This window comes from Argiope bruennichi, chromosome 2 (assembly GCF_947563725.1).
Source record: "Argiope bruennichi chromosome 2, qqArgBrue1.1, whole genome shotgun sequence".
NCBI lineage: Eukaryota > Metazoa > Arthropoda > Arachnida > Araneae > Araneidae > Argiope > Argiope bruennichi.
Window position 1 is genome coordinate 115,687,402 of NC_079152.1, and position 14,918 is coordinate 115,702,319.

At 26.3% G+C, this 14,918-nt stretch overlaps 1 protein-coding gene across 4 annotated transcripts in view; it reads left to right on the top strand.

Annotated features, from left to right (window-relative positions):
• Positions 1 to 14,918, top strand: part of LOC129956695 (amyloid beta A4 precursor protein-binding family B member 1-interacting protein-like) — a 336,170-nt gene that overhangs the window by 88,353 nt on the left and 232,899 nt on the right. Inside the window, exon 2 of one of the 4 annotated variants that reach the window (XM_056068638.1) lies at positions 10,942 to 10,999. The exons of the other annotated variants lie outside the window; for them this stretch is intronic. The gene's annotated coding sequence lies outside the window, so the exon portion shown is untranslated. The remainder of the gene's footprint in view (positions 1 to 10,941; positions 11,000 to 14,918) is intronic. 4 annotated transcript variants of the gene reach the window in all.

Here is a 14,918-nt window from a genome sequence, read left to right on the forward strand (position 1 = left end):
AATCCTAAAAGCAGCACTGCAAAGAATTGATATCGATAGATATTAAAGCAGATTATTACTATAAGAAATTATTTCTCAAAATGTAAAAGACAATAAATAAAAAAAAATCCATGCTGCTGGAATCCATTAGCCGGTACTTATTCAATCGCCAATAGATGCCAAGTCGCCAGCGCGCCAAAAAGAAAGATAGCTATTAAGGTTTATGATATGGAAAATATAGCAAGCGCAGTGTGTAAAGTCTCGAATTTTCCGGGGTGCCAACAAGTGGATTTCAACCTACAGAATTTCAATGTACAATATATCTCACTTTGAACTATAATATATATATATATATATATATATATATATATATATATATATATATATATATATATATATATATATATATATATATATATATATATATATATATATATATATATATATATATATATATATATATATATATATATATATATATAAATTGTATTTTGTTTTTAAATCTTCCAAAATAATTGATCAAATATAAAAAAAAAAATCGAACAAATGTTGGTTTTACAAAAAAAAATTTATATATCAAGCGTTAACAGTGAATGGTTTCTTTTTATAACTTTGTAGTGGCAACCTTTTTAAAAAGAGATACTGTTAATTAAAAAAAAACAAGTTAAATATGCACTTTCTATAATTAAGCCATTGCCACTTTTTTGTGAAATTAAACTATTATAATAAAAGAACACCATTCTAAAAGAGTGAGTAAGATCATGGATTTTTTTTTCAAAAAATGGTGGCTTTAGTTTTATTTTAATCTTTAAAAATAGTTCATTCACCCATGTCAGCAGAATCCAGACTTTATGAATGAATAAACTTGTCAAAAGTTTCCAAACTGATACTTCATCTTTTTTATGGTTTTCTTTTTTATATGCCAAAGTAAATTCTTCAGAATAATAAATATTAGTCTCGATTATGTCTTATCTATAAGTCATTGGTCTTTCTTAAATTTTGTTTCTAGAAGTATCGAATCAGAATTTCTTTTTGTTTGTAGTCTTAGTTTTGTTTGTAGTTGTTTTATTTTGTAATTATTTAATATTATCTTTATCTTTAAATTTATTAGAATTCATAATACTGATTGTTTTCTGATATAATTAAATATACAACCATGTTTCTGTAATCAAATCATTGTTTTATTTGAAACCATACATATATTTTTTGAAGTTTGATAAATTAAAAAAAAACCTGCTTTGCATCTTAAATTTGTAGTTTTTTTTAATTGCTTACACATTATTCAAAAATATCTAATCTTTATATCAATAAAAGTCATTATGGCTCCGTCTGTATGTAAGTTCCACATCAGCTCCTAAAAATTTGACTGTATTTAAGTTAATTTTGCATACTTTAAATATAAAACAAGAGAAAAAATACTGTCATTTTTTCAAAATGAAAAAAAATTAATTAATTAGTTGGAAATTAACCAATTTACACTATCACTATACCTATTAACCACTGCACACTATGCACTTTTTTTAAATGCACTACCACTGTTTTTTAAATTATTATTTTAATGCATGCTTTTTTTACTTTTAAAGCAATGATTACTTAAAAATGCAACTTAAAAACGCAATGATTACTTTTAAAGCAATGATTACTTAAAAACAAGATTAAGTCAATCAATCTATCAATCTTAAATAAAGGGAAAAGAAGAAAAGTTTTGGCGTTCAAATAAAATAAACATTAGATAACAATAGAGGCTTCAGGTTATGAGGAATCTAGGTAGAAAATCAACGAAATCACCTATAACAACAAAAGCTAGAATCTTTTGAATGATATCTATATGTTTTTTTCTTTAATTTTTATTAACTTTAAACTAATAAATGATTGATTAATTACTGATGATTTTAAACCAAATTTCCGATACTAATATAACATAGAAAAAATTAATTATCAATAATATTTCAAAAGTTGTTCGATTCAGTTGAGATTCTTATTATAATTAAAAACATTTTAGACGATAACTGGATTTTTTTCTATGATAATATTTTATAGAAAAGTAATTTTTACGTTAAAACCATATATGAAAAGACTTTAATACCTATCAACGCCAATATCAACCAGTTCTAAATAAAATTTCGTAATATTTTAAATAATTTCTTTATTTTTATTACTTTATATTCTTATTCCATTTTTACTTTGTTTTATTTGATAAGGGGTAAGATCCAGTGCAGTAAATGAATGAGAAAATAATCATTATTTTTATATATATTGCTATTTTTAATGAGGCAACGAAAAGTTTAAAAATACTTATGTGTTATTTAAAAAAATTAATTTTTGTCGGTAATGACTATTTAATCTTTATTTATTTATCATTAAAATATTTAGAAATTCTTAATGACGTTTTTTAAAAAGACATTAAATAAAAACAAATGTTATTAAAACAAAATAAATGTTATTAAAACAAATTCTCTGAATAGTTGATTAAATTTTTATTATCGTTTCCATTTTTATTCACGATGATAAAATTTAATTTTCTAATAAAAATAATTTCATGAACTCAGCAAATTTCACGTTTAATTACAGCATCGTTATTTTATTTGAAGGGTAGACCGATGCCTAGAAGCAAATAACTAGAAGAGCGATATTGATTAAATTCTAATCAATTCGACTTACTCATTGTCTCTTAACCCAGTTTTGAGAAATTGATTTTACTTTGCGGGAAAACAAAAGAGTTTGAAACTGAGGGGGAAAAAACTTTAAAAGCTGTTTTCCTAATTTAATTGAAAGCCCACAATTTTTACCATGACATAACAAATGTTTAGGATGGCTTGACATTTATCATTATAGTTTTTTTTTTAAACTAATCTTACCTTTCTAATTGCTTTCTTTTTGTAATATAACTAAAAGAATTTAAATTTTTGTTCAGTAATTCGTTTGACATGTAAATAAAGCGATTTAAAACAGTATTTTCTCTCCATTTTAATATGCTGTCATATAAAATTCGCGCATTTTCTGCAACTATTCTGTTTATAGAAAAATAAATAGAGATCGTTTGCAAACTGTAAAATATTATTTTAGAATTTATAATCTTAATCCTTACTTATTTAAAAAAAAATTTAATTTTTTGTTCATAATATTATCTTTTGGTCTAGAAGCTTTCTAGATTATTTTAGAATTTTTGGGATAAGTGGAAGAATTAGAAAATTTGAAAAACAAAAATATATTACATTCCATTAATAATCCTGTAAAAACTATTAAGACTCGGTAAGTCGAATATTAAATAAAATAAAGTTAGTTTTTAATAGCTTTTAAAAAGGAAGATAATGCTATGTGAAATAATAATTTTTATTTCTAAAATAATAACGTTTTTATGCTGATGGTTAGAAAATATATTGTAGGCATTACTGACGAAATATATTTGTATAATTAAATATTGGAGATTAATTTAGGCCTTTAAATTCAGATAATTTCAAGGTATATTTTACTTTAAATTAACAAAATTGAAATAATAGATTGAAGTAATCGAAGTAAGAAATTTATTTAATATTGAATCGTTTACTTTTATTACAACAAATTTTTTTCGTGGAAAAAAAGTTTTTTTCAGCTTACATTCTTCATTTTCAGAAACACTGAAAAAAATATGACGGACTAAGAAAAAAAAACATTTAAAAATTTATAAAGAAATTTCGTGTTACTCCATTAATAGAAAACAGAATTTTTTAAATCGAAATTCCTAGCCTTGTGATCAGAAACCAATAAGTAACCAGTAGATGTTTTTACAGCTGGACACAGTTTGATTTTCGGATTTATTGGAATAAAATTTCTGAAATCGTCCTTGAATATTCGAAAGCAAGTCTTTTAACCTTCACAGCTGACTGGTAATACACGATATTCGAGGGAATCGAGAATTTTATTGATGTTTCGGGGTTTTTAGAACTGCAATAGAAGCGTGACACGTTTTTAAGAACGCATGTTGTATGAAAAAACTAGGTTGCTTTATTTTATTTGAAGGAAACAAATTAATATTTTAAATTCGAAAAAAGTTAATTTTTTTGTGTTTCCTTTTTTCAAAAAGTTAGTTTTCTGGGTTAATGCATAGCTAATTTTGAAATGCATTTAAAGTGTTTTGTAATGATAGTAAATTAAAATTCGATTATAAAATATATATATATTAATTCTTCGCAGAAACGTAAATGAATATTTGTATCTGAAAAGAAGTAAATAGAAATTCATTTGAAAATAGTGTTGTAGGAATATGAATTAATATTTATTTGAATCTGCAACATTTTTGACAAATGTCATTTTATTCAATGTAATGTGAGATTTAAATGCATATAATAAAACGATATATCTTATTTTCTGTAACAAAATTTAAACTATGCAAAAAGAAATAAGATCATGGTATTTGACTTTTCTATATTTAAAAAAAGTTTTATTAACTGAGCATTTTAAAGAACCTCACAGCTTAAAGAAAAATTCTTGATAAATCTAATTGACAAAGCAAATCTTTTTACAATAAAAAAAATTTAAATGTTTTAAAACTAGAAGTTTTTTTCAAGATCTAATCTTGAATATTTTCTGGGTTAATTTTTGTTGTTGTTTTATTTGTTGTTGTTTTTTAAATTGCTTTTTGAGAATAAATTCCAGGATTTTTTTGTTGATGCTATTTTTTGTAAATAACTAATTTTGCAGATCAGTATATATGCTTGTTTTTTTTTATGCATATCAGATTTATGTTTTAAAATAAAAGCATATTTTTTTTTATTCATATTTCAATTATGAATTTAAAAACAGTTTTAAAAAATATATTTTCAACTGTTATGGAACTTTTGCATGGTAAAAAGAACGCAGACTTGTTTTACTATTCGATACCCAGTGATTTATATAAGTGGAAATTCTTGAATAGTTTTTTCATTACGGAAATCCTAAATAATTAATACATTTTCTTTAAACATTTCTCACAAATATTGTCAAGCATTAGAAAGTCAACAATGAACAATTAATTATCAAGCATTAAAAATTAACAGAAAGTAACAGCAATTAATTTAATAATCTATATTTCATTAATTATCCAATATACATAATTAATTTTTAATGTTATTTCCATATATCCTTTATTTCCATTTTTAGAGAATATCATATCTTTAGAGTTGCCAATGAAAAAAATATTAAAGATATTTTTAAGCATTTCGTTTATTTCCCTACGGACCGTCACCTGCAGTGCTCAATTTAATTTTCCGTCAGTCTTTAAATAATATTAATAACTTTAAAAAAAATTAATAGCCATCTGTATTTTAAATAGATTTTCTGCAATTTTATTAGAAGGCGTATGATTTTTTACTCAAGTTTTTCTAGGAAACTGATATTTTTATTTTAGTTAAAAATAAAGTTGCAGATGATTTGATAAATTGTATCATAATACTTTGCTTTAATATATTTCTAAATTATTTTTTTTAAAATGTTTATTATCTAGATGCACTTAACGTGGTCAAATACTAATATTTAATATATTTTTACTTTAACTTTATATATACTTCAAATGTTGCTGACAAATTTTGAAATTTAAGGAAACTAATTAAATAGTTGAAATAGTTTATTAAATAGTGCATTTTTTATTAATTAAGGGTATGAAAAATTTTTAATCGCAAATAGTGCCTAGTATATCAGCTATTATTTAAATCTCTTGCCGTATTTTGACGAATCTTACACGTGATAACAATTTTGGACCAAACATGAATATCACGAGTTGCATTAGTAAAAGTAAATGAAAGCTGAACTTTATCACCACGAATCGCATTCCTAGAATGATAATGGGGTCAAACCTGAACATCACGAGTCAGACTTGTGGAATGAAGATCGGGCTATATATATATAGTTCAGAATTAGATTGTGTTTTATAGTTTTGTGCGTCATTCAATCGTAAACGGGTCAATCGTCCATATGATTGTATCTGTTACTGTTAGCGTAATTAGACAATTGACAAACTAAAGAAAGAACTCATTAAAGTTAAATTTGCTTTTACAAATTGTTTATTTTTCCAATCATCTATTTATTTTTAAATGCCGTATCCTTTTATTTCTTCTAACACATTCCACTTAAGGACTCTCAAATGATTATCATTTCGTTATTTTTGTAATATTTATCTTATTATATTACAAACAAAATATACGAATAAAAGAATTAAATTAATTCTAGCATCCACAAGATCTATATTCTGTGAAATACAGATATCTCTATTTCAGCTTGCATTGTAAGTATTCCTGCATATTACCCTATTCCGTTCAACACGCATCACCTTTTACAGCTGGAATTGGATTTGGTCTATCTAAATGATATGGTAAAGGGAAATGAATAGCAATGGAAATGTAAATGAAATCAACATATTTTTTTTTGTACAGTAGACAATTTCTAATCCGACATTTGTTACTCCGCCATTACTAATTGGTGGTGGCCTGATGGTAAGGACTCGCTTTCGGAAGTGGAAGATTTTAGGTTAAGACCCGATTCCACCGAAAAACGTCGTGTAAGCGGATCCGCTGCCCGGCAAATCCACCTGGGCCAAATGTCCTCACGCTGGTGTCTTGATGTGGAATCTTGGAGAGGAATGCCATCCCGGGTTCCGTCCTCATCATCTGACTAGGCCTCAAAGTTACTCCAAAAATAACGCTAGTATTGCTCTAAATCGGGGCATTAATGTAACTAAACAAAAACCGGCACTTCTGTTAGTCCGATGCTTAAAATATGCTATTTGGTAAAGAGCCATTTTCTTCTTTTAAAATTTAAAAATTTCCCACTGTCTGTATATGATTTGTATTTAACGCGCTCCTACTCAACACTTAAATATAATATTTTTCTAATATACATATTGTTGACTCATTTCCCGCACGCAGAAAAATGAATTGTCTTATTCATTGATATGTATGTTTATCTATAATCCAGACTCTCTCTCTATAATCCGACAGATGTCTGGTTCCATAGGTGACGGATTAGAGAGAATCTTTTATACTATAGCAAGTACTCGTAATCAATTGTAGATATATCTGTTTCCATTTAGGTGGCAAAACCTTTAGGCCCGCTTTATTTTTAAATGATTTTCTTGAGCATCAAATTAAAACATCTTTATACTTTCCAAACTATTATCCATGTCATTTAAAGTGAATTTTAGTATATAAATAATGCATATAAAATTTCTAAAAATTATAATTACTTTTTTAATCATACATACGATTATATACTGAAAAAAATTGAGTGAATTTATGAGTATCTGAATGTTACCATTACTTGACAAACAAGTGTGAAAACGTCCAAACCCAGGTAATTATAACTTTAGATTAGAAATAATGTTAATCAATTATGGTATTGAACTGAAATAATTATTATTTAAAAAGTTTAATTTAAACGAAGTTTAAAAATTTCTTATATTTACATTGACTGAATGTAAACCCCGGCTATTTCTTGATAATTAATCGAAAACATACGAAAATTCATAAATTTGTAGGATTTTTAAACCAAAATTAATTTTATATATGCTGTTTTGATTTCAAAATTTGGCTATACCGTCACGCAAAATATATTTTTAATGCATGCTATTATACTTTCTATTTTGCATTAGTTTTCTTTAAAAATTCACTAGAAAATAATAGAGAAATATGGAAAATCAACAAAGAAATACGCTTTCTTTCCTGTGAAAATACCATTTCTTTAAGGCAAACAGTTATCTGAAAAAGCGAGAACCTCCAACAGCTGATTTCATTCCGAATCTTTTTTGGAGAATAAAACCGTAGGTGCCCCAGGGAGAAAAGCACATTTTACCTTCACGCTTTCTTATTTCCAGTAGAAAAATATTCTAGTTCGGATCAAACCAACAACACCATTAAGTTGGAATAAAGGTTGAAGTGTTTTGCTGGAATCTAATCTTACTCGTGCTGCTGAATTGAAACTTATTACATCAAACGCTCTTGTAAATACATCATCTGTTTAAATAAAAATTAAATTCAGTAGTAGTATTTGTGTGCAAGAGCGTTTTATGATTAATAGTTTGTATATTGAAGACCATAGTCGTGATGATTAATAATATAGCATAAGTAAATAAAAGCAAAAATTTATAAATATTTTGTCAAATTCTATGGAAATCATAAGTAATGGATAGATATTGCCACATTGAAAAGATGCAATCGACTCTCCATGGTCGAATGGTCATGGCACCAATCTCAGAATCAAGAGAATCATAAGTTCGAATCCCTCTAGAGACAATGTCATTAACAGTCTGCGTAAATATTTCATTCCTTGATTTTATGTTTTCCTTTATTTCATGTTCCAGAAGATTCTGGACCTTCCTTTAGTTTACCAGACAAGTGTTCTGGACTTTTTTTTACTGTCTCCAGAAAAGTATTCTGGAACTTTTCCTCCTAGTATAAAAGCAGAAGATTTGTCAGTTACTGTGTTCTGAGTTCAGAGTTGAGTTAATAAATTGGTTTAGCTCTACTTTTTGTGTGTGTCATTGAGTTCCACACTAAAGTACCTGCGTGACAATATTTTTAAATTTTCTCATACGAATTGGGAAGCATTAGGAGGTTGCAATACAGATTTTATAAGGGTCATTTAAGTACACATTTTTTTAAAATTATTCTAAATTCTGTTTCTACAAATAAAAAAGTATATTTGATATAAAATAGTGTCATTCTTTTTTAATGAAAGTATTATATATCTTTTAAATCGTTTCATTTTTTTATCTCTGAAGTACCACATGCTATTTTCACTTAAATTTTATCTAATTCTTCGTGTATAAAAGTTATTTATAAATTATGAAGAGAATCAAATTCCAGCCATTTCTAAAAATAGTTTGATGAATTGATATTCTCAATTTACTTAAAAATCAATTTACTGATGATGAGCAGATTTTTAGTATTATAATATTTTGTCATTAAAATGCTTTTATATAAAATATAATATTTTTATATTTAAATTATATTTTCTTTGTTTACATGAGTAATAGCATTTTCTTGAGTGTTAATTTTAACTATCTTTTTACTTCTTCGCGTATGATGTTTTTATCATCTGGCTATCAATAACTTTTTGATTGATTGATATATAATGACTCAGTAATTTTCGTCATGTTACTTCACAGTTATTACAGTTAAATATATTATTACAGTTTCATTTATTACACAAAAATTATTAATAGTAAGGCAAGTAAATAATTCCATGATTAATTTCTTATTAATAATTCAGCCGGATCAAATCCAAGTATTTCATTTATTAAAGGAATAATACTGTGATTTAACGTACATGGATTTTTTATGTAACATAATGGTAGTATATAAAGTTTTGACTATGTTTTTATTTTCTGTGGATTGATCTAACTCATCATTAAGAATGCATAAAAAGATTTTACGCTTTATAACATGATAAAATTATATTTTTCCTTTAAATTTTGTTACTTTTAAAATGACATCCATTACATTTATGCCCATTATGATCCTACAAAAAAATTCTAATATTAAAATACTATTTAAATGAAGTTTTATTAATAAAATCGTAAGCTTTTAAAATGTGCTTTTATTAGCGCATTAGTAAGTAGAAATTTTTTTTCAAAAATATAGATACGAAACAAAAAGAAAATTATCAGGCTTTATAATAAATACTCAAATATTGGAAAATTACTATTACAATTACAAATTGGGATTTTAATCATTTTATAATACATTTTTAATTTGCTTTCTTATAATGTTAATTGGGTTTTAATTTCTTTTAGGATTGTTTTCAATATATCAAAATTTTTTATTTGTTTTTGACTCCATTAAAAAACATTTTTCTAATTTATGGTACACTAGTAAAATTGCATGATAAAAACATTTTATGTTTTTACTTTTATTCATTATTGTAAATTATATAGAATTTGTAATCAATATATTTTTTTTAATTCTTTACCAAAAGTGATTTTCATATAACAAGAAATTAGAATTAAGATATTTTTTGCTGACTAAGATTTAAACTCTGGAAATATTTAAATTTTGCAATGTCGTCGATATGACATAATTGTTCAAGCTTTCAGAAATGCAATCCTTCAAGAAATAAGTGCGAAACCGATTGTAATATTCCATTTTTACAAACATCAAATGAATCACATTATTGAAGCGCTAACTTCGCTTAGTTCTGAGGCTATCAATCTTAAAAATTCAAACAAACAGCTAATATAATGTTTTTAAAAGGCTTTCACAATTATGGACTAGTTTTTAGGCTTTAATTTTAAATATTGATGATGTTTTAGTTTTCATTTAATTAAGGAATAACTATCTAAATCGGATGAAATCAAAGAAAAGTGCTTATTTAATGCTTATTCAAAGGAAAATTTTAAAATTTGCAATGAATTAAGGAAAACTGCAATTGCTTTATCTTCGTCACTATATTATTTGAAAATTAGCAGAAAATAACAGTGTCCTGCTTTACATATAAATATTTTCATATATTTCACGATTAAGACTGTGAAGCCTTTTTGTAAAGTATCTTATACCTTAGTTATTTTTAATCTGAATTTAAATATTATAAATTGGAAACTTTTCAAAAATCGTTATAGAAAAACTCAGTGTTAAAGAACTTTAATAGAACAGCACAGCCAAAGTGCAAATTTTTATTTTTATATTATTAAAGATTTTATATTGATATTAATTCAAAAGATGACTTCAATGTAATTAATAAAATTATTGATAGATTAATTACATTGATGGATGATACTGTCAATGTAATTAATAAAATTATTTTGATAATAGCACATGGTTATTAGCATTCTAATATTACTTTCAGTTCTTTGCAGTTCTTTAAAGCTATTAAGAATCCATATCTGATGTTAAGAAAATATTGACAACAGAATTGATTTGCATATAATATTGATAATACTGAACTTATGTTAATTTTAATGATTAATTATGCATTCAACTTCTATCACAGACTTATGATTTTTTTTCTATCTTTTAGGTAAGTTCCTTTTCCTGATTTTCTTTTTAGAATTCACTGATAATACCGAAACATCTTGGTATGTTAAATTTTAACATTTTCCTATTTTAGCATTATTGGGATTTTCAAATTATAGTGCCTCTAATTCAAGAAGAACGGCATCAAGAATAAAAAGGTTCTTTGAGAAATTCGATGCACTGAAACATTAAACCCTGTTTAATGTTCTTTTGATTTACTTCAACATTTTTTTAATATTTAAAAGATATAACTCTGCAATAAAAAAGTGAAAGAGTGAAAGTAATGTAGTTTTTTGAATTTCTAGACTGTTGACTTCCGAATATTACTGCAATATCATGAGTATAATTCTTGCCCGCTTTCAAAACTCATACTATAGAACATTTATCTTTTAAAATTTTCCTGCTTTATTTTGCAATTAAACATAACCTAAAACATAATTAACCCTAATGACACCTAAAAAAACCCTAAAAATATAATTGTTAAGGTAATTGCAATATTTACTGAGCCCTAACCGACTTATAAAACTTATTCATTTATTTCCTCTCGGTTTCATGTTCAAAAAGAAAGAAAAAAAGGATTTGAGAAGTAGCTTTTGTCTATTAATTTCTTTTAATTTTTCTAACAATTTATTTGTTGTTTACATGACTGATTCCATTACTAAGAAATTAATTTAACTCATTATATCATTTCAAATGTCTTTATGTTTACAGAATTTTATTAGTTATGTGCTTCTACAAATATTTTTGTATCATCATATCAAGGAAGTGAATGAAATAGGTTTATATAATTTTTAAACTAATGCTTAAAAATCATGAACGAAGAAAAAATTTACATAATAAGGATAAGAAGTTTTAATATTATAAATACAATAGACGATCCAATAGAATTGCAGATTTAGATGAAAATTCACTGCCAAATGGATGTACAATTGATTGCATCAGATAGTTAACAATACTGAATGTTATTTAATCGCCAAAAGAATTGCACTTAATATACTTAAAATCCTTTCATTAATAAATATAAAGTACCTAAAAAACTAGTTTAGCACGGCAATGTTTTTTTTTTTTTTTTTTTTTTGTAAAATCGTAAAAAAAAAAAAAAAAAAATCGTATGATCCTATGACTCGTTTAAAGTTATAAGCGAAATCTAATTGAACTGCAAACGTGGGATCATACATGAGAAAAAAAAGCATTGAAATAATCTACCTCTGACACGCTTATGCAAGTCATGTATAGTCACATGTCAATATTTAGTTATGAAAAAAATTTGTGTGTATGTGTAAAATCGCGGGTTTTTTTTTTTCAAGAAAGACAGCTATATAGGTAAACTTAAAAAACAGAACCTTATCTAAATATAAAATTTTGTCCAAATCGTTAGAGCCGTTTCCGGGATACACGAAATAAATTTATATATATACAAGAGTTGCTCGTTTAAAGTTATTCAATTTATAGTCATAAGAAATGGTCAGTAATTGATGTTTTGAGTGAATGTGTTTTTTTTCATTATTTATAATCGCTGTTATGATGATTGAAAAATTAATTCATTTCGACTAAAAAAATGATTACCACTTAAATCGATTATTCAAATAAAACTGGCCGTGCAATCCGAAAGCGGCTTTTTACCCGAATGCGTAAAAAAAAAGCCTTCACACTTAAAAATCACGAACGCAGTGAATTCAATTCATCTGCCAGTTTTCAACCAGAAAATAAATTATCCATTGTTAAAAAGCGTTACAAAAAATATTATGAAGAAGGAACTCCCACTGACCATCAGACGCCGATCAAAACGCTTGAGTGTTGTTATTCAAGGAGTTTTCTTGGCCGACCACTTGTCTTCTGAAAGGTAAATAAAAGTGATCAACAATGGTTTGGTTCAGTGACTTAATCTAATAAATTTAGATGCAGGATAATAAATTTGGATGTATTTAAAATTATTGCTACAAAATGCTTAATCTTTTGGAAGAAACCTCCACAATTCCTGCATTTTCTTTTTACAAAAATCTATCTTAAGTGTTATCTTATAAAAAGTGTTCGCACATCGGATTATGAAGCTTGCTTCTTTCAGATTTTAGTTACGGTACTTTATCATATTTGAAGACTGCGAAAGAGCCTAAAATAATGCAATAACTATAAAACGAAAAGAGCAAGTTCGAAAAAATTTGGAACACAAATTTATTATCTAAAATGTAAATATGTATCAAATTAGAAATCAAACCTGTGCTGGTGTTATTCATCTGTATATTTGCGAAACCAAACCTGTACTGGTATTGTCCGTCTGTACTTTCACAAGTATTTAAAGGCGATAACTTAAAAACGTTATGACTTTGTGACTACGATTATAATTCAATATCGAATTTGGGTTTAATCCATAAAAAAAAACTTACTTATTCAGTTCTTATATACTATTATATATACTTATTACATATACTTATTCAGTTTTCTGGGGCTTGTGTATTAATCACTTCCCAGTGATTAATCGCGAAAAATTTGCACTCTGATGGGCTCTTTCCTAACTATTGCTCACCAATGGCATATGGTTAATACACAAGTAAATTAATTAAAAAGAATGCAAGAATGTTTCGGAGTGACCATTCCTTCTAACTGGTTTTGTAAATTATAGTTTATATGGAATCGTGCTTGAATTAATAAATTTTTGTTTAAAATGTGCTATCGAGATAATTTTAATGCGTCATTCTACTTCGAAAGATTTCGGGGTCTGGTCTTGGTCTGCCCCACGACGACCCTCCTACTTGAAAGAGTGTAAGACCTTGGAGATCTCCGGGGAGAGAACCATTATTTATTTATTGAAAAGTTTACAGTCTTCGCCGGAATATGGGCGGTAAATAAGGGTTTACATTATCGTTCATTTGACTAAAATAAAATATTTAAATTAAGTAATAAACAAACCAATTCTGGATTCAAGAGACAAAACTGAGAGAAAGCGGTAACACACATAAACATAAAAAATAATATCTCAATATAATCACAAGGTTCCAATTCATAAGGTTTCTACTAAATTTATTGCTTATCTCATCTATTTTTGAAATAAAAAATTTTGAAATTAATAATTTCCGGTGAAAGGGAGTTTTGAGTAAACTATCATCCGAATAAAAAGATTTAATAAAACAATCAAAAATAAATAGCATCGTCAGATAAAAAATTCCTATCTTTGACCCATGGACATAAACCCTATTACACTGAATACTTGTTACTACATCCATTTTCTGAGCTTTTAATCATCATAGGGCTATATCCTAAGTACTAAAAGCCCCATTTGAGATATTGCATTTCATGTATATGGCCTTATCCAACGTTCTTTTCATAACTGACATTCCGGCACCTTATTGGATTCGATATTAATAGATCTATCCGGCAAGATCCGGTGCAGTAAATAAAAGGAAAAGGCTCAATATTTCTGCATGAAGTGCCCGAATGAGTCTTTCCTTTTATTGGGAAGCTGTTCTAGATGTATCGAACGCGATACGAAACAGTATTCGAACGCATCTGGAGTGAGGTGATAACATTTCATGCAGAGTGAACCTTTAGTAAAATATAAAAGACTTCTTTTTATTATTATTATTATTATTATTGCTTGAAAGGAACAGAGAAAGCATTTTCTGCTGAGCATTAGGGTTCGCTTTTAGCTGTGGGTAGAAAAGCTGTTTTTGGTAGAAATGTTAGAAATAACCGTTTGGGAGAAAGAAAGAAACGAATTTTTCTCCTAGATAATTTCTGAAAATCGCCTTTTCAAAAGAGGCCGTTTTTTTTATTTTGTTTTTTTATAATGGATATGTTGATAAAATTTTATTTGCTTCTACCTAGTACCTGGTGCATTTTTGCCGCTAAAGAAATATTTTTTGGAAAAACATTTTGAAATTTAAAATAGCTATCTTGTTTAATTATGAATGATAAAAAGAATGATATTTATTTTCTTGTCGACAATGAATACGTTCATTGAAATTGAATGATATATAAAGGGGA